At 40.7% G+C, this 23,033-nt stretch overlaps 17 non-coding genes across 17 annotated transcripts; 12 read left to right on the top strand and 5 right to left on the bottom strand.

The window, feature by feature from the left end:
• Positions 1-1,864: 1,864 nt before the first annotated feature.
• trnat-agu (transfer RNA threonine (anticodon AGU)) lies at positions 1,865-1,938 on the top strand. Its single transcript has one exon. It is a non-coding gene; the product is annotated as a tRNA-Thr (tRNA).
• A 2,369-nt stretch (positions 1,939-4,307) lies between these two features.
• On the top strand, positions 4,308-4,381 carry trnat-agu (transfer RNA threonine (anticodon AGU)). Its single transcript has one exon. It is a non-coding gene; the product is annotated as a tRNA-Thr (tRNA).
• Positions 4,382-6,274: 1,893 nt separating this feature from the next.
• trnat-agu (transfer RNA threonine (anticodon AGU)) lies at positions 6,275-6,348 on the top strand. Its single transcript has one exon. It is a non-coding gene; the product is annotated as a tRNA-Thr (tRNA).
• A 295-nt stretch (positions 6,349-6,643) lies between these two features.
• Positions 6,644-6,715, top strand: trnah-gug (transfer RNA histidin (anticodon GUG)). The gene has a single exon. It is a non-coding gene; the product is annotated as a tRNA-His (tRNA).
• A 530-nt stretch (positions 6,716-7,245) lies between these two features.
• On the top strand, positions 7,246-7,319 carry trnat-agu (transfer RNA threonine (anticodon AGU)). The gene has a single exon. It is a non-coding gene; the product is annotated as a tRNA-Thr (tRNA).
• A 2,364-nt stretch (positions 7,320-9,683) lies between these two features.
• On the top strand, positions 9,684-9,757 carry trnat-agu (transfer RNA threonine (anticodon AGU)). The gene has a single exon. It is a non-coding gene; the product is annotated as a tRNA-Thr (tRNA).
• Positions 9,758-11,048: 1,291 nt separating this feature from the next.
• trnah-gug (transfer RNA histidin (anticodon GUG)) lies at positions 11,049-11,120 on the top strand. The gene has a single exon. It is a non-coding gene; the product is annotated as a tRNA-His (tRNA).
• Positions 11,121-11,650: 530 nt separating this feature from the next.
• On the top strand, positions 11,651-11,724 carry trnat-agu (transfer RNA threonine (anticodon AGU)). Its single transcript has one exon. It is a non-coding gene; the product is annotated as a tRNA-Thr (tRNA).
• Positions 11,725-12,029: 305 nt separating this feature from the next.
• trnai-gau (transfer RNA isoleucine (anticodon GAU)) lies at positions 12,030-12,101 on the top strand. The gene has a single exon. It is a non-coding gene; the product is annotated as a tRNA-Ile (tRNA).
• Positions 12,102-12,999: 898 nt separating this feature from the next.
• trnah-gug (transfer RNA histidin (anticodon GUG)) lies at positions 13,000-13,071 on the top strand. The gene has a single exon. It is a non-coding gene; the product is annotated as a tRNA-His (tRNA).
• A 530-nt stretch (positions 13,072-13,601) lies between these two features.
• trnat-agu (transfer RNA threonine (anticodon AGU)) lies at positions 13,602-13,675 on the top strand. Its single transcript has one exon. It is a non-coding gene; the product is annotated as a tRNA-Thr (tRNA).
• A 307-nt stretch (positions 13,676-13,982) lies between these two features.
• On the top strand, positions 13,983-14,054 carry trnah-gug (transfer RNA histidin (anticodon GUG)). The gene has a single exon. It is a non-coding gene; the product is annotated as a tRNA-His (tRNA).
• A 6,544-nt stretch (positions 14,055-20,598) lies between these two features.
• Positions 20,599-20,670, bottom strand: trnah-gug (transfer RNA histidin (anticodon GUG)). The gene has a single exon. It is a non-coding gene; the product is annotated as a tRNA-His (tRNA).
• Positions 20,671-21,581: 911 nt separating this feature from the next.
• Positions 21,582-21,653, bottom strand: trnah-gug (transfer RNA histidin (anticodon GUG)). Its single transcript has one exon. It is a non-coding gene; the product is annotated as a tRNA-His (tRNA).
• A 306-nt stretch (positions 21,654-21,959) lies between these two features.
• Positions 21,960-22,033, bottom strand: trnat-agu (transfer RNA threonine (anticodon AGU)). The gene has a single exon. It is a non-coding gene; the product is annotated as a tRNA-Thr (tRNA).
• A 530-nt stretch (positions 22,034-22,563) lies between these two features.
• On the bottom strand, positions 22,564-22,635 carry trnah-gug (transfer RNA histidin (anticodon GUG)). Its single transcript has one exon. It is a non-coding gene; the product is annotated as a tRNA-His (tRNA).
• Positions 22,636-22,942: 307 nt separating this feature from the next.
• Positions 22,943-23,016, bottom strand: trnat-agu (transfer RNA threonine (anticodon AGU)). Its single transcript has one exon. It is a non-coding gene; the product is annotated as a tRNA-Thr (tRNA).
• Positions 23,017-23,033: the final 17 nt, after the last annotated feature.

Here is a 23,033-nt window from a genome sequence, read left to right as displayed (position 1 = left end):
CCCTCCACTCTGAGCTTTTCCATCAATGTGTTCAATGAACTGCTTGAAAAGGCTCTGCTGAGATTCGAACTCAGGATCTCCTGTTTACTAGACAGGTGCTTTAATGCCCACTTTGGGTCCCAAACCGTAGTTTAAGTTTCCATGTCAGAGGATCTTGAGTTTATTCAGCTCGAGACCCAAATGAAAAATGTACTGTCCTCCAATGACCCAAATTAAGAAGAAATAGTATGTGACTACAAATGTTTACTGATATCTCGCTGCCCACCTCTCACATACTCAGGCCCACTTTGGGTCCCAAAATATAGCATAAGAAAGCCTGTTGCTAGACAATTGAAGGTGTCCATATCGATTCCAAAATTAGTAAATAACATCTGTTTTGTGATGTGATTTTGCAAGACAGAGATATGGGTTAAATGAACGAGACTGGTTTGACTTAAATACATGTGGCGGTGACCTTACCTGCATCAGATGTGATGTCTATGGGCGCTGTGGCTTAGTTGGTTAAACCGCCTGTGTAGTAAACAGGAGATCCTGAGTTCGTATCTCAGCAGAGCCTTTTCAAGCAGTTCATTGAACACATTGATGGAAAAGGTCAGAGTGGAGGGCACTCTGCTATTCTCAACCAATTGGTTACCAGAATTAGGAGTGTTGAGAGGAGAGAAGATGAGACGAGGGTGCAATTGAGATATTCCAAATACACGGAAAAAGAGTACTTTTTGAATGAATTACAACGTACCAACTGTCTGAAGTTCAACTGGTTCTTCAGTTTATTCATTTAGAGCGCTAAATGAAAAGAGTTTAGCCAGCTTGTACACCTCTCTGTCAGAGCATGAGTAGGCTCTACAAGCAATATCTTCTAGCTTGCCGTGATCGTATAGTGATTAGTACTCTGCGTTTTGGCCGCATGAACCCTGGTTCGAATCTGGGTCCCGGCACTTCATTGCCATTTCGAAAGGGTTGTACTTTTGATTGAGTTGAAACTTACTCTGTGAGCTAAGAAAATCCCTGAAATGACCAAAATGATGAAGAAATAGTGTATGATTCTGAATGTTTACTCATATCTCGTGACACACCTATCACATGTTAATGCCCACTTTGGGTCCCAAACTGTAGTTTAAGAATCCATGTCAGAGGATCTTGAGTTTATTCAGCTCGAGACCCAAATGAAAAATGTACTGTCCTCGAATGACCCAAATTAAGAAGAAATAGTATGTGACTACAAATGTTTACTGATATCTCGCTGCCCACCTCTCACATACTCAGGCCCACTTTGGGTCCCAAAACATAGCATAAGAAACCCTGTTGCAAGACAATTGAAGGTGTCCATATCGATTCCAAAATTAGTAAATAACATCTGTTTTGTGATGTGATTTTGCAAGACAGAGATATGGGTTAAATGAACGAGACTGGTTAGACTTAAATACGTGTGGCGGTGACCTTACCTGTATCAGATGTGAGGTCTATGGGCACTGTGGCTTAGTTGGTTAATACCCACTTCGGGTCCCAAACCGTAGTTTAAGAATCCATGTCAGAGGATCTTGAGTTTATTCAGCTCGAGACCCAAATGAAAAATGTACTGTCCTCGAATGACCCAAATTAAGAAGAAATAGTGTGACTACAAATGTTTACTGATATCTCGCTGCCCACCTCTCACATACTCAGGCCCACTTTGTGTCCCAAATCATAGCATAAGAAACCCTGTTGCTAGACAATTGAAGGTGTCCATATCGATTCCAAAATTAGTAAATTACATCTGTTTTGTGATGTGATTCTGCAAGACAGAGATATGGGTTAAATGAACGAGACTGGTTTGACTTAAATACGTGTGGCGGTGACCTTACCTGCATCAGATGTGATGTCTATGGGCGCTGTGGCTTAGTTGGTTAAAGCGCCTGTCTAGTAAACATGAGATCCTGAGTTTGAATCTCAGCAGAGCCTTTTTAAGGAGTTCATTGAACACATTGATGGAAAAGGTCAGATTGGAGGGCGCTCTGCTATTCTCAACCAATGGGTTTACAGAATTAGGAGTGTTGAGAGGAGAGAAGACTTGAGGAGGGTGCAACTGAGATGTTCAAAATTCACGGAAAAAGATAACTTTTTGAATGAATTACAACGTACCAACTGTCTGAAGTTCAACTGGTTCTTCAGTTTATTAATTTAGAGCACTAAATGAAAAGAGTTTAGCCAGCTTGTACACCTCTCTGTCAGAGCATGAGTAGGCTTTACAAGCAATCTCTGTTAGCTTGCCGTGATCGTATAGTGGTTAGTACTCTGCGTTGTGGCTGAAAAAACCCTGGTTCAAATCCAGGTCACGGGACTCTATTGCCATTTCGAAAGGGATGTATTTTGATTGAGTTGAAACTTACTCTGTGAGCTAAGAAACTCACCGAAACGACCAAAATGATGAAGAAATAGTGTATGATTCTGAATGTTTACTCATATCTCGCGACACACCTATCACATGTTAATACCCACTTCGGGTCCCAAACCGTAGTTTAAGAATCCATGTCAGAGGATCTTGAGTTTATTCAGCTCGAGACCCAAATGAAAAATGTACTGTCCTCGAATGACCCAAATTAAGAAGAAATAGTATGTGACTACAAATGTTTACTGATATCTCGCTGCCCACCTCTCACATACTCAGGCCCACTTTGGGTCCCAAAACATAGCATAAGAAACCCTGTTGCTAGACAATTGAAGGTGTCCATATCGATTCCAAAATTAGTAAATAACATCTGTTTTGGGATGTGATTTTGCAAGACAGAGATATGGGTTAGCCTGTTAGGGCTAGGGGGCAGCATTGACACGGCTGGATAAAAAACATACCCGATTTAATCTGGTTACCACTCCTACTCAGTAACTAGAATATGCATATACTTATTACATATGGATAGAAAACACCCTACATTTTCTAAAACTGTTTGAATGGTGTCTGTGAGTATAACAGAACTCAAATGGCAGGTCAAAACCTGAGAGATTCCTTTACAGGAAGTGGCCTGTCTGACCATTTCTGGAACTTCTTTGCCATCTCTATCATTTACTAAGGATCTCTGCTCTAACGTGACACTTCCCACGTCTTCCATAGGCTCTCATAGCCCGGGAAAAAAGAGAATGTCGTCATTCCAGCCCCAGGCTGAAACACATTATCGCCTTTCTCAAGTGGCCCATCAAGAGACACTAGCTTATGCGCGTGACCCCGACCGCCCCGCCTTTGGGATTTTTTCCTCTGTTTGCCGAAAAGGAGATTCCCTGTCGGAATATTATCGCTTTTCTACGAGAAAAATGACGTAAAAATTGATTTTAAACAGCGGTTGACATGCTTCGACTTACGGCAATGGAATACTTTGAATTTTATTGTCAGGAATTGCGCCAAGCGCGACACTTCTTTACTATTTCGGATAGTGTCTGGAACGCACGAACAAAACGCCGCTATTCGGATATAACGATGGATTATTTTGGACCAAACCAACATTTGTTATTGAAGTAGACGTCCTGGGTGTGCATTCTGACGAAGACAACAAAAGGTAATGACATTTTTATAATAGTAAATATGATTATGGTGAGTGCTAAACTTGCCGGGTGTCTAAATAGCGAGCCCGTGATGCCTGGGCTATGTACTTAGAATATTGCAAAATGTGCTTTCACCAAAAAGCTATTTTAAAATCGGACATATCGAGTGCATAGAGGAGGTCTGTATCTATAATTCTTAAAATAATTGTTATGCTTTTTGTGAACGTTTATCGTGAGTAATTTAGTAAAATGTTAGCGAATTCCCCGTAAGTTTGCGGGGGTATGCTAGTTCTGAACGTCACATGCTAATGTAAAAAGCTGGTTTTTGATATAAATATGAACTTGATTGAACAAAACATGCATGTATTGTATAACATAATGTCCTAGGGTTGTCATCTGATGAAGATCATCAAAGGTGAGTGCTGCATTTAGCTGTCTTCTGGGTTTTGGTGACATTATATGCTGGCTTGAAAAATGGGTGTCTGATTATTTCTGGCTTGGTACTCTGCTGACATAATCTAATGTTTTGCTTTCGTTGTAAAGCCTTTTTGAAATCGGACAGTGTGGTTAGATTAACGAGAGTCTTATCTTTAAATGGCTGTAAAATAGTCATATGTTTGAGAAATTGAAGTAATAGGATTTTGAAGATTTTGAAAATCGCGCCACAGGCTGGCAGTGGATGTTACGTAGGTGGGACGAATTCGTCCCGCCGGTCCCATAGAGGTTAGATGAACGAGACTGGTTTGACTTAAATACGTGTGGCGGTGAACTTACCTGCATCAGATGTGACGTCTATGGGCGCTGTGGCTTAGTTGGTTAAAGCGCCTGTCTAGTAAACAGGAGATCCTGAGTTCGAATCTCAGCAGAGCCTTTTCAAGCAGTTCATTGAACACATTGATGGAAAAGGTCAGAGTGGAGGGCACTCTGCTACTCTCAACCAATGGGTTAACAGAATTAGGAGTGTTGAGAGGAGAGAAAACTTGAGGAGTGTGCAATTGAGATGTTCCAAATTCACAGAAAAAGATACCTTTTTGAATGAATTACAACGTTCCAACTGTCTGAAGTTCAACTGGTTCTTCAGTTTATTCATTTCGAGCGCTAAATGAAAAGAGGTTAGCCAGCTTGTACACCTCTCTGTCAGAGCATGAGTAGGCTCTACAAGCAATCTCTGTTAGCTTGCCGTGATCGTATAGTGGTTAGTACTCTGCGTTGTGGCCGCAGCAACTCCGGTTCGAATCCGGGTCACGGCACTTCATTGCTATTTTGAAAAGGTTGTAATTTTGATTGAGTTGAAACTTACTCTGTGAGCTAAGAAACTCCTCGAAACGACCAAAATGATGAAGAAATAGTGTATGATTCTGAATGTTTACTCATATCTCGCGACACACCTATCACATGTTAATGCCCACTTTGGGTCCCAAACCGTAGTTTAAGAATCCATGTCAGAGGATCTTGAGTTTATTCAGCTCGAGACCCAAATGAAAAATGTACTGTCCTCGAATGACCCAAATTAAGAAGAAATAGTATGTGACTACAAATGTTTACTGATATCTCGCTGCCCACCTCTCACATACTCAGGCCCACTTTGGGTCCCAAAACATAGCATAAGAAACCCTGTTGCTAGACAATTGAAGGTGTCCATATCGATTCCAAAATTAGTAAATAACATCTGTTTTGTGATGTGATTTTGCAAGACAGAGATATGGGTTAAATGTACGAGATTGGTTTGACTTAAATACGTGTGGCGGTGACCTTACCTGCATCAGACATGATGTCTACGAGCGCTGTGCCTTAGTTGGTTAAAGCGCCTGTCTAGTAAACAGGAGATCCTGAATTCGAATCTCCGCAGAGCTTTTTCAAGCAGTTCATTGAACACATTGATGGAAAAGGTCAGAGTGGAGGGCACTCTGCTATTCTCAACGAATGGGTTAACAGAATTATGAGTGTTGAGAGGAGAGAAAACTTGAGGAGGGTGCAATTGAGATGTTCCAAATTCACTGAAAAAGATACATTTTTTGAATGAATTACAACGTACCAACTCTCTGAAGTTCAACTGGTTCTTCAGTTTATTCATTTTCGAGCGCTAAATGAAAAGAGTTTAGAAGCTTGTACAACTCTCTGTCAGAGCATGAGTAGTCTCTACAAGCACTCTCTGTTAGCTTGCCGTGATCGTATAGTGGTTAGTACTCTGCGTTGTAGCCGCAGCAAACCCGGTTCGAATCCGGGTCACGGCACTTCATTGCTATTTCGAAAAGGTTGTAATTTTGATTGAGTTCAAACTTACTCTGTGAGCTAAGAAACTCCTCGAAACGACCAAAATGATGAAGAAATAGTGTATGATTCTGAATGTTTACTCATATCTCGTGACACACCTATCACATGTTAATGCCCACTTTGGGTCCCAAACCGTAGTTTAAGAATCCATGTCAGAGGATCTTGAGTTTATTCAGCTCGAGACCCAAATGAAAAATGTACTGTCCACGAATGACCCAAATTAAGAAGAAATAGTATGTGACTACAAATGTTTACTGATATCTCGCTGCCCACCTCTCACATACTCAGGCCCACTTTGGGTCCCAAAACATAGCATAAGAAACCCTGTTGCTAGACAATTGAAGGTGTCCATATCGATTCCAAAATTAGTAAATAACATCTGTTTTGTGATGTGATTTTGCAAGACAGAGATATGGGTTAAATGAACGGGACTGGTTTGACTTAAATAAGTGTGGCGGTGACCTTACCTGCATCAGATATGATGTCTATGGGCGATGTGGCTTAGTTGGTTAAAGCGCCTGTCTAGTAAACAGGAGATCCTGAGTTCGAATCTCAGCAGAGCCTTTTCAAGCAGTTCATTGAACACATTGATGGAAAAGGGCACTCTGCTATTCTCAACCAATGGGTTAACAGAATTAGGAGTGTTGAGATGAGAGAAAACTTGAGGAGGGTGCAATTCAGATGTTCCAAATTCACTGAAAAATATAACTTTTTGAATGAATTACAACGTTCCAACTGTCTGAAGTTCAACTGGTTCTTCAGTTTATTCATTTCGAGCGCTAAATGAAAAGAGTTTAGCCAGCTTGTACACCTCTCTGTCAGAGCATGAGTAGGCTCTACAAGCAATCTCTGTTAGCGTGCCGTGATCGTATAGTGGTTAGTACTCTGCGTTGTGGCCGCAGCAACCCCGGTTCGAATCCGGGTCACGGCACTTCATTGCTATTTTGAAAAGGTTGTAATTTTGATTGAGTTCAAACTTACTCTGTGAGCTAAGAAACTCCTCGAAACGACCAAAATGATGAAGAAATAGTGTATGATTCTGAATGTTAACTCATATCTCGTGACAAACCTATCACATGTTAATGCCCACTTTGGGTCCCAAACCGTAGTTTAAGAATCCATGTCAGAGGATCTTGAGTTTATTCAGCTCGAGACCTAAATGAAAAATGTACTGTCCTCGAATGACCCAAATTATGAAGAAATAGTATGTGACTACAAATGTTTACTAATATCTCGCTGCCCACCTCTCACATACTCAGGCCCACTTTGGGTCCCAAAACATAGCATAAGAAACCCTGTTGCTAGACAATTGAAGGTGTCCATATCGATTCCAAAATTAGTAAATAACATCTGTTTTGTGATGTGATTTTGCAAGACAGAGATATGGGTTAAATGAACGAGACTGGTTTGACTTAAATACGTGTGGCGGTGACCTTACCTGCATCAGATGTGAGGTCTATGGGCGCTGTTGTTTAGTTGGTTAAAGCGCCTGTCTAGTAAACAGGAGATCCTGAGTTCGAATCTCAGCAGAGCCTTTTCAAGCAGTTCATTGATGGAAAAGGTCAGAGTGGAGGGCACGCTGCTATTCTCAACCAATGGGTTAACAGAATTAGGAGTGTTGAGAGGAGAGAACTTGAGGAGGGTGCAATTGAGATGTTCCAAATTCACAGAAAAAGATATGTTTTTGAATGAATTACAACGTACCAACTGTCTGAAGTTCAACTCGTTCTTCAGTTTATTCATTTTCGAGCGCTAAATGAAAAGAGTTTAGCCAGCTTGTACAACTCAATGTCAGAGCATGGGTAGGCTCTACAAGCAATCTCTGTTAGCTTACCGTGATCGTATAGTGGTTAGTACTCTGCGTTGTGGCTGCAGCAACCCTGGTTCGAATCCGGGTCACGGCACTTCATTGCCATTTCGAAAGGGTTGTACTTTTGATTGAGTTCAAACTTACTCTGTGAGCTAAGAAACTCCTCGAAACGACCAAAATGATGAAGAAATAGTGTATGATTCTGAATGTTTACTCATATCTCGTGACACACCTATCACATGTTAATGCCCACTTTGCGTCCCAAACCGTAGTTTAACCTCTCTAGGCTAGGCGGGACGAATTCGTCCCACCTACGTAACAGCCACTGCTATCCTGTGGCGCGATTTTCAAAACCTTAAAAATCCTATTACTTAAATTTCTCAAACATATGACTATTTTACAGCCATTTAAAGACAAGACTCTCGTTAATCTAACCACACTGTCCGATTTCAAAAAGGCTTTACAACGAAAGCAAAACATTAGATTATGTCAGCAGAGTACCAAGCCAGAAATAATCAGACACCCATTTTTCAAGCCAGCATATAATGTCACCAAAACCCAGAAGACAGCTAAATGCAGCACTCACCTTTGATGATCTTCATCAGATGACAACCCTAGGACATTATGTTATACAATACATGCATGTTTTGTTCAATCAAGTTCATATTTATATCAAAAACCAGCTTTTTACATTAGCATGTGACGTTCAGAACTAGCATACCCCCCGCAAACTTCCGGGGAATTCGCTAAAATTTTACTAAATTACTCACGATAAACGTTCACAAAAAGCATAACAATTATTTTAAGAATTATAGATACAGACCTCCTCTATGCACTCGATATGTCCGATTTTAAAATAGCTTTTTGGTGAAAGCACATTTTGCAATATTCTAAGTACATAGCCCAGGCATCACGGGCTCGCTATTTAGACACCCGGCAAGTTTAGCACTCACCATAATCATATTTACTATTATAAAAGTTTCATTACCTTTTGTTGTCTTCGTCAGAATACACACCCAGGACTGCTACTTCAATAACAAATGTTGGTTTGGTCCAAAATAATCCATCGTTATATCCGAATAGCGGCGTTTTGTTAGTGCGTTCCAGACACTATCCGAAATAGTAAAGAAGTGTCACGCGCATGGCGCAATTCGTGACAATAAAATTCTAAGTATTCCATTACCGTACTTCGAAGCATGTCAACCGCTGTTTAAAATCAATTTTGACGACATTTTTCTCGTAGAAAAGCGATAATATTCCGACAGGGAATCTCCTTTTCGGCAAACAGAGGAAAAAATCCCAAAGGCGGGGGCGGTCGGGGTCACGCGCATAAGCCAGTGTCTCTTGATCGGCCACTTGAGAAAGGCGATAATGTGTTTCAGCCTGGGGCTTAAATGACGACATTCTGTTTTTTCCCGGGCTCTGAGAGCCTATGGAAGACGTGGGAAGTGTCACGTTAGAGCAGAGATCCTTAGTAAATGATAGAGATGGAAAAGAAGTTCAACAAATGGTCAGACAGGCCACTTCCTGTAAAGGAATCTCTCAGGTTTTGACCTGCCATTTGAGTTCTGTTATACTCACAGACACCATTCAAACAGTTTTAGAAAATTTAGGGTGTTTTCTATCCATATGTAATAAGTATATGCATATTCTAGTTACTGAGTAGGAGTGGTAACCAGATTAAATCGGGTATGTTTTTTATCCAGCCGTGTCAATGCTGCCCCCTAGCCATAACAGGTTAAGAATCCATGTCAGAGGATCTTGAGTTTATTCAGCTCGAGACCCAAATGAAAAATGTACTGTCCTCGAATGACCCAAATTAAGAAGAAATAGTATGTGACTACAAATGTTTACTGATATCTCGCTGCCCACCTCTCACATACTCAGGTTCACTTTGGTTCCCAAAACATAGCATAAGAAACCCTGTTGCTTGACAATTGAAGGTGTCCATATCGAATCCAAAATTAGTAAATAACATCTGTTTTGTGATGTGATTTTGCAAGACAGAGATATGGGTTAAATGAACGAGACTGGTTTGACTTAAATACGTGTGGCGGTGACCTTACCTGCATCAGATGTGAGGTCTATGGGCGCTGTGGCTTAGTTGGTTAAAGCGCCTGTCTAGTAAACAGGAGATCCTGAGTTTGAATCTCAGCAGAGCCTTTTCAAGCAGTTCATTGAACACATTGATGGAAAAGGTCAGAGTGGAGGGCACTCTGCTACTCTCAACCAATGGGTTAACAGAATTAGGAGTGTTGAGAGGAGAGAAAACTTGAGGAGGGTGCAATTGAGATGTTCCAAATTCACGGAGAAAGAAAACTTTTTGAATGAATTACAACGTTCCAACTGTCTGAAGTTCAACAGGTTCTTCAGTTTATTCATTTCGAGCGCTAAATGAAAAGAGTTTAGCCAGCTTGTACACCTCTCTGTCAGAGCATGAGTAGGCTCTACAAGCGATCTCTGTTAGCTTGCCATGATCGTATAGTGGTTAGGACTCTGCGTTGATGCCGCAGCAACCCTGGTTTGAATCCGGGTCACGGCACTTTATTGCCATTTCGAAAGGGTTGTAATTTTGATTGAGTTGAAACTTACTCTGTGAGCTAAGAAACTCCCCGAAACTACCAAAATGATGAAGAAATAGTGTATGATTCTGAATGTCTACTCATATCTTGTGACACACCTATCGAATGTTAATGACCACTTTGGGTCCCAAACCGTAGTTTAAGAATCCATGTCAGAGGATCTTGAGTTTATTCAGCTCGAGACCCAAATGAAAAATGTACTGTCCTCGAATGACCCAAATTATGAAGAAATAGTATGTGACTACAAATGTTTACTGATATCTCGCTGCCCACCTCTCACATACTCAGGCCCACTTTGGGTCCCAAAACATAGCATAAGAAACCCTGTTGCTAGACAATTGAAGGTGTCCATATCGATTCCAAAATTAGTAAATAACATCTGTTTTGTGATGTGATTTTGCAAGACAGAGATATGGGTTAAATGAACGAGACTGGTTTGACTTAAATAAGTGTGGCGGTGACCTTACCTGCATCAGATGTGATGTCTATGGGCGATGTGGCTTAGTTGGTTAAAGCACATGTCTAGTAAACAGGAGATCCTGAGTTCAAATCTCAGCAGAGCCTTTTCAAGCAGTTCATTGAACACATTGATGGAAAAGGTCAGAGTGGAGGGCACTCTGCTATTCTCAACCAATGGGTTAACAGAATTAGGAGTGTTGAGAGGAGAGAAAACTTGAGGAGGGTGCAATTGAGATGTTCCAAATTCACAGAAAAATATACGTTTTTTAATGAATTACAACGTACCAACTGTCTGAAGTTCAACTGGTTCTTCAGTTTATTCATTTTCGAGCGCTAAATGAAAAGAGTTTAGCCAGCTTGTACAACTCAATGTCAGAGCATGGGTAGGCTCTACAAGCAATCTCTGTTAGCTTGCTGTGATCGTATAGTGGTTAGTACTCTGCGTTGTGGCCGCAGTAACCCTGGTTCGAATCCGGGTCACGGCACTTCATTGCCATTTCGAAAGGGATGTAATTTTGATTGACTTGAAACTTACTCTGTGAGCTAAGAAACTCCCCGAAACGACCAAAATGATGAAGAAATAGTGTATGATTCTGAATGTTTACTCATATCTCGTGACACACCTATCACATGTTAATGCCCACTTTGGGTCCCAAACCGTAGTTTAAGAATCCATGTCAGAGGATCTTGAGTTTATTCAGCTCGAGACCCAAATGAAAAATGTACTGTCCTCGAATGACCCAAATTAAGAAGAAATAGTATGTGACTACAAATGTTTACTGATATCTCGCTGCCCACCTCTCACATACTCAGGCCCACTTTGGGTCCCAAAACATAGCATAAGAAACACTGTTGCTAGACAATTGAAGGTGTCCATATCGATTCCAAAATTAGTAAATAACATCTGTTTTGTGATGTGATTTTGCAAGACAGAGATATGGGTTAAATGAACGAGACTGGTTTGACTTAAATACGTGTGGCGGTGACCTTACCTGCATCAGAGATGATGTCTATGGGTGCTGTGGCTTAGTTGGTTAAAGCGCCTGTCTAGTAAACAGGAGATCCTGAGTTCGAATCTCAGCAGAGCCTTTTCAAGCAGTTCATTGAACACATTGATGGAAAAGCTCAGAGTGGAGGGCACTCTGCTATTCTCAACCAATGGGTTAACAGAATTAGGAGTGTTGAGAGGAGAGAAAACTTGAGGACGGTGCAATTGAGATGTTCCAAATTCACGGAGAAAGATAACTTTTTGAATGAATTACAACGTACCAACTGTCTGAAGTTCAACTGGTTCTTCAGTTTATTCATTTCGAGCGCTAAATGAAAAGAGTTTAGCCAGCTTGTACACCTCTGTCAGAGCATGAGTAGGCTCTACAAGCATTCTCTGTTCGCTTGCCGTGATCGTATAGTGGTTAGGACTCTGCGTTGATGCCGCAGCAACCCCGGTTCAAATCCGGGTCACGGCACTTCATTGCCATTTCGAAAGGGTTGTAATTTTGATTGAGTTGAAACATACTCTGTGAGCTAAGAAACTCCCCGAAACGACCAAAATGATGAAGAAATAGTGTATGATTCTGAATGTTTACTCATATCTCGCGACACACCTATCACATGTTAATCCCCTTTTTGGGTCCCAAACCGTAGTTTAAGAATCCATGTCAGAGGATCTTGAGTGTATTCAGCTCAAGACCCATATGAAAAATGTACTGTCCTCGAATGACCCAAATTATGAAGAAATAGTATGTGACTACAAATGTTTACTGATATCTCGCTGCCCACCTCTCACATACTCAGGCCCACTTTGGGTCCCAAAACATAGCATAAGAAACCCTGTTGCTAGACAATTGAAGGTGTCCATATCGATTCCAAAATTAGTAAATAACATCTGTTTTGTGATGTGATTTTGCAAGACAGAGATATGGGTTAAATGAACGAGACTGGTTTGACTTAAATACGTGTGGCGGTGACCTTACCTGCATCAGACATGATGTCTATGGGCGCTGTGGCTTTGTTGGTAAAAGCGCCTGTCTAGTAAACAGGAGATCCTAAATTCAAATCTCAGCTGAGCAGTTTCAAGCAGTTCATTGAACACATTGATGGAAAAGGGCACTCTGCTATTCTCAACCAATGGGTTAACAGAATTAGGAGTGTTGAGATGAGAGAAAACTTGAGGAGGGTGCAATTGAGATGTTCCAAATTCACTGAAAATATAACTTTTTGAATGAATTACAACGTTCCAACTGTCTGAAGTTCAACTGGTTCTTCAGTTTATTCATTTCGAGCGCTAAATGAAAAGAGTTTAGCCAGCTTGTACACCTCTCTGTCAGAGCATGAGTAGGCTCTACAAGCAATCTCTGTTAGCTTGCCGTGATCGTATAGTGGTTAGTACTCTGCGTTGTGGCCGCAGCAACCCCGGTTCGAATCCGGGTCACGGCACTTCATTGCTATTTCGAAAGGTTGTAATTTTGATTGAGTTGAAACTTACTCTGTGAGCTAAGAAACTCCTCCGAAACGACCAAAATGATGAAGAAATAGTGTATGATTCTGAATGTTTACTCATATCTCGTGACACACCTATCACATGTTAATGCCCACTTTGGGTCCCAAACCGTAGTTTAAGAATCCATGTCAGAGGATCTTGAGTTTATTCAGCTAGAGACCCAAATGAAAAATGTACTGTCCTCGAATGACCCAAATTAAGAAGAAATAGTATGTGACTACAAATGTTTACTAATATCTCGCTGCCCACCTCTCACATACTCAGGCCCACTTTGGGTCCCAAAACATAGCATAAGAAACCCTGTTGCTAGACAATTGAAGGTGTCCATATCGATTCCAAAATTAGTAAATAACATCTGTTTTGTGATGTGATTTTGCAAGACAGAGATATGGGTTAAATGAACGAGACTGGTTTGACTTAAATACGTGTGGCGGTGACCTTACCTGCATCAGATGTGAGGTCTATGGGCGCTGTTGCTTAGTTGGTTAAAGCGCCTGTCTAGTAAACAGGAGATCCTGAGTTCGAATCTCAGCAGAGCCTTTTCAAGCAGTTCATTGAACACATTGATGGAAAAGGTCAGAGTGGAGGGCACTCTGCTATTCTCAACCAATGGGTTAACAGAATTTGGAGTGTTGAGAGGAGAGAAAACTTGAGGAGGGTGCAATTGAGATGTTCCAAGTTCACGGAAAAATATACCCTTTTGAATGAATTACAACGTTCCAACTGTCTGAAGTTCAACTGGTTCTTCAGTTTATTCATTTCGAGCGCTAAATGAAAGGAGTTTAGCCAGCTTGTACAACTCTCTGTCAGAGCATGAGTAGGCTCTACAAGCAATCTCTGTTAGCTTGCCGTGATCGTATAGTGGTTAGTACTCTGCGTTGTGGCCGCAGGAACCCCGGTTCGAATCCGGGTCACGGCACTTCATTGCTATTTCGAAAGGTTGTAATTTTGATTGAGTTGAAACTTACTCTGTGAGCTAAGAAACTCCCCGAAACGACCAAAATGATGAAGAAATAGTGTATGATTCTGAATGTTTACTCATATCTCGTGACACACCTATCACATGTTAATGCCCACTTTGGGTCCCAAACCGTAGTTTAAGAATCCATGTCAGAGGATCTTGAGTTTATTCAGCTCGAGACCCAAATGAAAAATGTACTGTCCTCGAATGACCCAAATTAAAAAGAAATAGTATGTGACTACAAATGTTTACTGATATCTCGCTGCCCACCTCTCACATACTCAGGCCCACTTTGGGTCCCAAAACATAGCATAAGAAACCCTGTTGCTAGACAATTGAAGGTGTCCATATCGATTCCAAAATTAGTAAATAACATCTGTTTTGTGATGTGATTTTGCAAGACAGAGATATGGGTTAAATGAACGAGACTGGTTTGACTTAAATACGTGTGGCGGTGACCTTACCTGCATCAGATGTGAGGTCTATGGGCGCTGTGGCTTACTTGGTTAAAGGGCCTGTCTAGTAAACAGGAGATCCTGAGTTCGAATCTCAGCAGAGCCTTTCCAAGCAGTTCATTGAACACATTGATGGAAAAGGTCAGAGTGGAAGACACTCTGCTATTCTCAACCAATGGGTTAAAAGAATTAGGGGAGTTGAGAGGAGAGAAAACTTGAGGAGGGTGCAATTGAGATGTTCCAAATTCACGGAAAAAGATGACTTTCTGAATGAATTACAACGTACCAACTGTCTGAAGTTCAACTGGTTCTTCAGTTTATTCATTTCGAGCTCTAAATGAAAAGATTTTAGCCAGCTTGTACAACTCTCTGTCAGAGCATGAGTAGGCTCTACAAGCAATCTCTGTTAGCTTGCCGTGATCGTGTAGTGGTTAGTACTCTGCGTTGTGGCCGCAGCAACCGTCACGGCACTTCATTGCCATTTCGAAAGGGTTGTAATTTTGATTGAGTTGAAACTTACTCTGTGAGCTAAGAAACTCCCCGAAACGACCAAAATGATGAAGAAATAGTGTATGATTCTGAATGTTTACTCATATCTCGTGACACACCTATCACATGTTAATGCCCACTTTGGGTCCCAAACCGTAGTTTAAGAATCCATGTCAGAGGATCTTGAGTTTATTCAGCTCGAGTCCCAAATGAAAAGTGTACTGTCCTCGAATGACCCAAATTAAGAAGAAATAGTATGTGACGAATTCGTCCCACCTACGTAACAGCCACTTGCAGCCTGTGGCTCGATTTTCAAAACCTTAAAAATCCTATTACTTCAATTTCTCAAACATATGACTATTTTACAGCCATTTAAAGACACGACTCTCGTTAATCTAACCACACTGTCCGATTTCAAAAAGGCTTTACAACGAAAGCAAAACATTAGATTATGTCAGCAGAGTAGCAAGCCAGAAATAATCAGACACCCATTTTTCAAGCCAGCATATAATGTCACCAAAACCCAGAAGACAGCTAAATGCAGCACTCACCTTTGATGATCTTCATCAGATGACAACCCTAGGACATTATGTTATACAATACATGCATGTTTTGTACAATACATGAATGTTTACTCATATCTCGTGACACACCTATCACATGTTAACCTCTATGGGCTAGGTGGGACGCTAGCGTGCCACCCGTGGTGCACTCCATCAACAGCAGGTGCATTTCAAGAGCGGCAAATTTGAATCCAAATAAATGTCAAAATTCAAATTTTTCAAACATACAACTATTTTACACCCTTTGAAAGATAAACATCTCCTTAATCTAACCACGTTTTACAATTTCAAAAACGTTTTACGGCGAAAGCATAAATTTAGAGTATGTTAGGACAGTACATTTACAAGAGTTGTGTGTAATGTTTTGTCAAGTCAAAGACAGGGTCACCAAAACCATAAAACCAGCTAAAATGATGCACTAACCTTTTACAATCTCCATCAGATGACACTCCTAGGACATTATGTTAGACAATGCATGCATTTTTAGTTCTATCAAGTTCATATTTATATCCAAAAATAGCGTTTTACTATGGCATTGATGTTGAGGAAATCGTTTCCCTCCAATAACCGGCAGTCAAGTCAGCGTCACAAATTAAATAATTAAAATTAGAAAACATTGGTAAAATATTATATTGTCATTTAAAGAATTATAGATTTACATCTCTTGAACGCAATCAACTTGCCAGATTTAAAAATAACCTTACTGGGAAATCACACTTTGCAATAATCTGAGCACTGCGCCCAGAAAAATATGCTTTGTCTGTATAGCAAACGGCCATGTTGGAGAGATCTAAAATCGAAAATACTATGTAAATAATCCATTACCTTTGATTCTCTTCATCAGATGTCACTTCCAGGAATCCCAGGTCCATAACGAATGTAGTTTTGTTCAAAAAAGCTCATCATTTATATCCAAAAAGCTCCGTGTTGTTAGCACATGATCTAAGCCAGCCGGACTTCTCGTCATGAACGAGGGGAAAAAATATATTTACGTTCGTTCAAACATGTCAAACGTTGTATAGCATAAATCATTAGTGCCTTTTTTAACCAGAACATGAATAATATTCAAGGTGGACGAATGCATTCTCTTTTATAACGTATTGGAACGAGGGTACCCAACATGAACTCGCGCGCCAGAGTCTAATCGGCCATCACCGTTCCATGGCTCTTGTTCGGTCAGATCTCACAGTAAAAGACTCAAAACACTTTGTAAAGGCTGGTGACATCTAGTGGAAGCAATAGGAAGTGCCAAAACATTAATCAACCCCTGTGTGTTTCAATGGCATAGGCTTAAAGGTAATTCAACACATCAGGTATCCACTTCCTGTCAGAAAATGTCTCAGGGTTTTGCCTGCCAAATGACTTCTGTTATACTCACAGACACCATTCAAACAGTTTTAGAAACTTTAGGGTGTTTTCTATCCATATATAATAAGTATATGCTTATTCTAGTTACTGGGTAGGATTAGTAACCAGATTAAATCGGGTACGTTTTTTTATCTAGACGTGAAAATACTGCCCCCTAGCCCCAACAGGTTAATTAACCTCTCTAGGCTAGGCGGGACGAATTCGTCCCACCTACGTAACAGCCACATCTATCCTGTGGCGCGATTTTCAAAACCTTAAAAATCCTATTACTTCAATTTCTCAAACATATGACTATTTTACAGCCATTTAAAGACAAGACTCTCGTTAACCTCTTGGGGCTAGGTGGGACGCTAGCGTGCCACCCGTGGTGCACTCCATCAACAGCAGGTGCATTTCAAGAGCGGCAAATTTGAATCCAAATAAATGTCAAAATTCAAATTTTTCAAAAATACAACTATTTTACACCATTTCAAAGATAAACATCTCCTTAATCTATCCACGTTTTACGATTTCAAAAAGGTTTTACGGCGAAAGCATAAATTTAGAGTATGTTAGGTCAGTACATTTACAAGAGTTGTGTGTAATGTTTTGTCAAGTCAAAGACAGGGTCACCAAAACCATAAAACCAGCTAAAATGATGCACTAACCTTTTACAATCTCCATCAGATGACACTCCTAGGACATTATGTTAGACAATGCATGCATTTTTAGTTCTATCAAGTTCATATTTATATCCAAAAACAGCGTTTTACTATGGCATTGATGTTGAGGAAATCGTTTCCCTCCAATAACCGGAAGTCAAGTCAGCGTCACAAATTAAATAATTAAAATTAGAAAACATTGGTAAAATATTATATTGTCATTTAAAGAATTATAGATTTACATCTCTTGAACTCAATCAACTTGCCAGATTTAAAAATAACCTTACTGGGAAATCACACTTTGCAATAATCTGAGCACTGCGCCCAGAAAAATACGCGTTGCGATACAGACTAGACGTCATGTTGGGGAGATCTAAAATCGAAAATACTATGTAAATAATCCATTACCTTTGATTCTCTTCATCAGATGTCACTTCCAGGTATCACAGGTCCATAACGAATGTAGTTTTGTTCAAAAAAGCTCATCATTTATGTCCAAAAATCTCCGTCTCGTTAGCACATGATGTAAGCCAGCCGGACTTCTCGTCATGAACGAGGGGAAAAATATATTTCCGTTCGTTCAAACATGTCAAACGTTGTATAGCATAAATCATTAGGGCCTTTTTTAACCAGAACATGAATAATATTCAAGGTGGACGAATGCATACTCTTTTATAACGTATTGGAACGAGGGTACCCAACATGAACTCGCGCGGCAGGTGTCTAATTGGACATCATCGTTCCATGGCTCTTGTTCGGTCAGATCTCCCTCCAGAAGACTCAAAACACTTTGTAAAGGCTGGTGACATCTAGTGGAAGCAATAGGAAGTGCCAAAATATTCCTAAGCCCCTGTGTTTTTCAATGGGATAGGTTTAAAGTCAATACAACACATCAGGTATCCACTTCCTGTCAGAAAATGTCTCAGGGTTTTGCCTGCCAAATGAGTTCTGTTATACTCACAGACACCATTCAAACAGTTTTAGAAACTTTAGAGTGTTTTCTATCCATATATAATAAGTATATGCATATTCTAGTTACTGGGTAGGATTAGTAACCAGATTAAATCGGGTACATTTTTTTTATCCAGACGTGCAAATGCTGCCCCCTAGACCCAACAGGTTAATCTAACCACACTGTCCGATTTCAAAAAGGCTTTACAACGAAAGCAAAACATTAGATTATGTCAGCAGAGTACCAAGCCAGAAATAATCAGACACCCATTTTTCAAGCCAGCATATAATGTCACCAAAACCCAGAAGACAGCTAAATGCAGCACTCACCTTTGATGATCTTCATCAGATGACAACCCTAGGACATTATGTTATACAATACATGCATGTTTTGTTCAATCAAGTTCATATTTATATCAAAAACCAGCTTTTTACATTAGCATGTGACGTTCAGAACTAGCATACCCCCCGCAAACTTCCGGGGAATTCGCTAAAATTTTACTAAATTACTCACGATAAACGTTCACAAAAAGCATAACAATTATTTTAAGAATTATAGATACAGACCTCCTCTATGCACTCGATATGTCCGATTTTAAAATAGCTTTTTGGTGAAAGCACATTTTGCAATATTCTAAGTACATAGCCCAGGCATCACGGGCTCGCTATTTAGACACCCGGCAAGTTTAGCACTCACCATAATCATATTTACTATTATAAACATTTCATTACCTTTTGTTGTCTTCGTCAGAATACACAGCCAGGACTGCTACTTCAATAACAAATGTTGGTTTGGTCCAAAATAATCCATCGTTATATCCGAATAGCGGCGTTTTGTTCGTGCGTTCCAGACACTATCCGAAATAGTAAAGAAGTGTCACGCGCTTGGCGCAATTCGTGAGAATAAAATTCTAAGTATTCCATCACCGTACTTTGAAGCATGTCAACCGCTGTTTAAAATCAATTTTTACGACACTTTTCTCATAGAAAAGCGATAATATTCCGACAGGGAATCTCCTTTTCGGCAAACAGAGGAAAAAATCCCAAAGGCGGGGGCGGTCGGGGTCACGCGCATAAGCTAGTGTCTCTTGATCGGCCACTTGAGAAAGGCGATAATGTGTTTCAGCCTGGGGCTGGAATGACGACATTCTGTTTTTTCCCGGGCTCTGAGCGCCTATGGACGACGTGGGAAGTGTCACGTTAGAGCAGAGATCCTTAGTAAATGATAGAGATGGAAAAGAAGTTCAACAAATGGTCAGACAGGCCACTTCCTGTAAAGGAATCTCTCAGGTTTTGACCTGCCATTTGAGTTCTGTTATACTCACAGACACCATTCAAACAGTTTTAGAAAATTTAGGGTGTTTTCTATCCATATGTAATAAGTATATGCATATTCTAGTTACTGGGTAGGAGTGGTAACCAGATTAAATCGGGTATGTTTTTTATCCAGCCGTGTCAATGCTGCCCCCTAGCCCTAACAGGCTAACCAACTAAGCCACAGCGCCCATAGACATCACGTCTGATGCAGGTAAGGTCACCGCCACACGTATTTAAGTCAAACCAGTCTCGTTCATTTAACCCATATCTCTGTCTTGCAAAATCACATCACAAAACAGATGTTATTTACTAATTTTGGAATCGATATGGATACCTACAATTGTCTAGCAACAGGGTTTCTTATGCTATGTTTTGGGACCCAAAGTGGGCCTGAGTATGTGAGAGGTGGGCAGCGAGATATCAGTAAACTTTTGAAGTCACATACTATTTCTTCTTAATTTGGGTCATTCGAGGACAGTACATTTTTCATTTGGGTCTCGAGCTGAATAAACTCAAGATCCTCTGACATGGATTCTTAAACTACGGTTTGGGACCCAAAGTTGGCATTAACATGTGATAGGTGTGTCACGAGATATGAGTAAACATTCAGAATCATACTCTATTTCTTCATCATTTTGGTCGTTTCGGGGAGTTTCTTAGCTCACAGAGTAAGTTTCAACTCAATCAAAATTACAACCCTTTCGAAATGGCAATGAAGTGCCGTGACCCGGATTCGAACCGGGGTTGCTGCGGCCACAACGCAGAGTACTAACCACTATACGATCACGGCAAGCTAACAGAGATTGCTTGTAGAGCCTGCTCATGCTCTGACAGAGAGTTGTACAAGCTGGCTAAACTCTTTTCATTTAGCGCTCGAAATGAATAAACTGAAGAACCAGTTGAACTTCAGACAGTTGGTACGTTGTAATTCATTCAAAAAGCTCTCTTTTTCCGTGAATTTGGAATATCTCAATTGCACCCTCCTCAAGTTTTCTCTCCTCTCAACACTCCTAATTCTGTTAACCCATTGGTTGAGAATAGCAGAGTGACCTCCACTCTGAGCTTTTCCATCAATGTGTTCAATGAACTGCTTGAAAAGGCTCTGCTGAGATTCGAACTAAGGATCTCTTGTTTACTAGACAGGCGCTTTAACCAACTAAGCCACAGCGCCCGTAGACATCACGTCTGATGCAGGTAAGGTCACCGCCACACGTATTTAAGTCAAACCAGTCTCGTTCATTTAACCCATATCTCTGTCTTGCAAAATCACATCACAAAACAGATGTTATTTACTAATTTTGGAATCGATATGGATACCTACAATTGTCTAGCAACAGGGTTTCTTATGCTATGTTTTGGGACCCAAAGTGGGCCTGAGTATGTGAGAGGTGGGCAGCGAGATATCAGTAAACTTTTGAAGTCACATACTATTTCTTCTTAAGTTGGGTCATTCGAGGACAATACATTTTTCATTTGGGTCTCGAGCTGAATAAACTCAAGATCCTCTGACATGGATTCTTAAACTACGGTTTGGGACCCAAAGTTGGCATTAACATGTGATAGGTGTGTCACGAGATATGAGTAAACATTCAGAATCATACACTATTTCTTCATCATTTTGGTCGTTTCGGGGAGTTTCTTAGCTCACAGAGTAAGTTTCAACTCAATCAAAATTACAACCCTTTCGAAATGGCAATGAAGTGCCGTGACCCGGATTCGAACCGAGGTTGCTGCGGCCACAACGCAGAGTACTAACCACTATACGATCACGGCAAGCTAACAGAGATCGCTTGTAGATCTACTCATGCTCTGAAAGAGAGTTGTACAAGCTGGCTAAACTCTTTTCATTTAGCGCTCGAAATGAATAAACTGAAGAACCAGTTGAACTTCAGACAGTTGGTACGTTGTAATTCATTCAAAAAGCTCTCTTTTTCCGTGAATTTGGAATATCTCAATTGCACCCTCCTCAAGTTTTCTCTCCTCTCAACACTCATAATTCTGTTAACCAATTGGTTGAGAATAGCTGAGTGCCCTCCACTCTGACCTTTTCCATCAATGTGTTCAACGAACTGCTTGAAAAGGCTCTGCTGAGATTCGAACTCAGGATCTCCTGTTTACTAGACAGGCGCTTTAACCAACTAAGCCACAGCGCCCATAGACATCACGTCTGATGCAGGTAAGGTCACCGCCACACGTATTTAAGTCAAACCAGTCTCGTTCATTTAACCCATATCTCTGTCTTGCAAAATCACATCACAAAACAGATGTTATTTACTAATTTTGGAATCGATATGGATACCTACAATTGTCTAGCAACAGGGTTTCTTATGCTATGTTTTGGGACCCAAAGTGGGCCTGAGTATGTGAGAGGTGGGCAGCGAGATATCAGTAAACTTTTGAAGTCACATACTATTTCTTCTTAATTTGGGTCATTCGAGGACAGTACATTTTTCATTTGGGTCTCGAGCTGAATAAACTCAAGATCCTCTGACATGGATTCTTAAACTACGGTTTGGGACCCAAAGTTGGCATTAACATGTGATAGGTGTGTCACGAGATATGAGTAAACATTCAGAATCATACACTATTTCTTCATCATTTTGGTCGTTTCGGGGAGTTTCTTAGCTCACAGAGTAAGTTTCAACTCAATCAAAATTACAACCCTTTCGAAATGGCAATGAAGTGCCGTGACCCGGATTCGAACCGGGGTTGCTGCGGCCACAACGCAGAGTACTAACCACTATACGATCACGGCAAGCTAACAGAGATTGCTTGTAGAGCCTACTCATGCTCTGACAGAGAGTTGTACAAGCTCGCTAAACTCTTTTCATTTAGCGCTCGAAATGAATAAACTGAAGAAACAGTTGAACTTCACACAGTTGGTACGTTGTAATTGATTCAAAACGCTCTCTTTTTCCGTGAATTTGGAATATCTCAATTGCACCCTCCTCAAGTTTTCTCTCCTCTCAACACTCATAATTCTGTTAACCAATTGGTTGAGAATAGCTGAGTGCCCTCCACTCTGACCTTTTCCATCAATGTGTTCAATGAACTGCTTGAAAAGGCTCTGCTGAGATTCGAACTCAGGATCTCCTGTTTACTAGACAGGCGCTTTAACCAACTAAGCCACAGCGCCCATAGACATCACGTCTG

Source organism: Salmo salar, unplaced genomic scaffold, assembly GCF_905237065.1.
Source record: "Salmo salar unplaced genomic scaffold, Ssal_v3.1, whole genome shotgun sequence".
In the NCBI taxonomy this organism is placed as follows: domain Eukaryota; kingdom Metazoa; phylum Chordata; class Actinopteri; order Salmoniformes; family Salmonidae; genus Salmo; species Salmo salar.
This window is presented reverse-complemented; position numbering and strand designations above follow the sequence as displayed.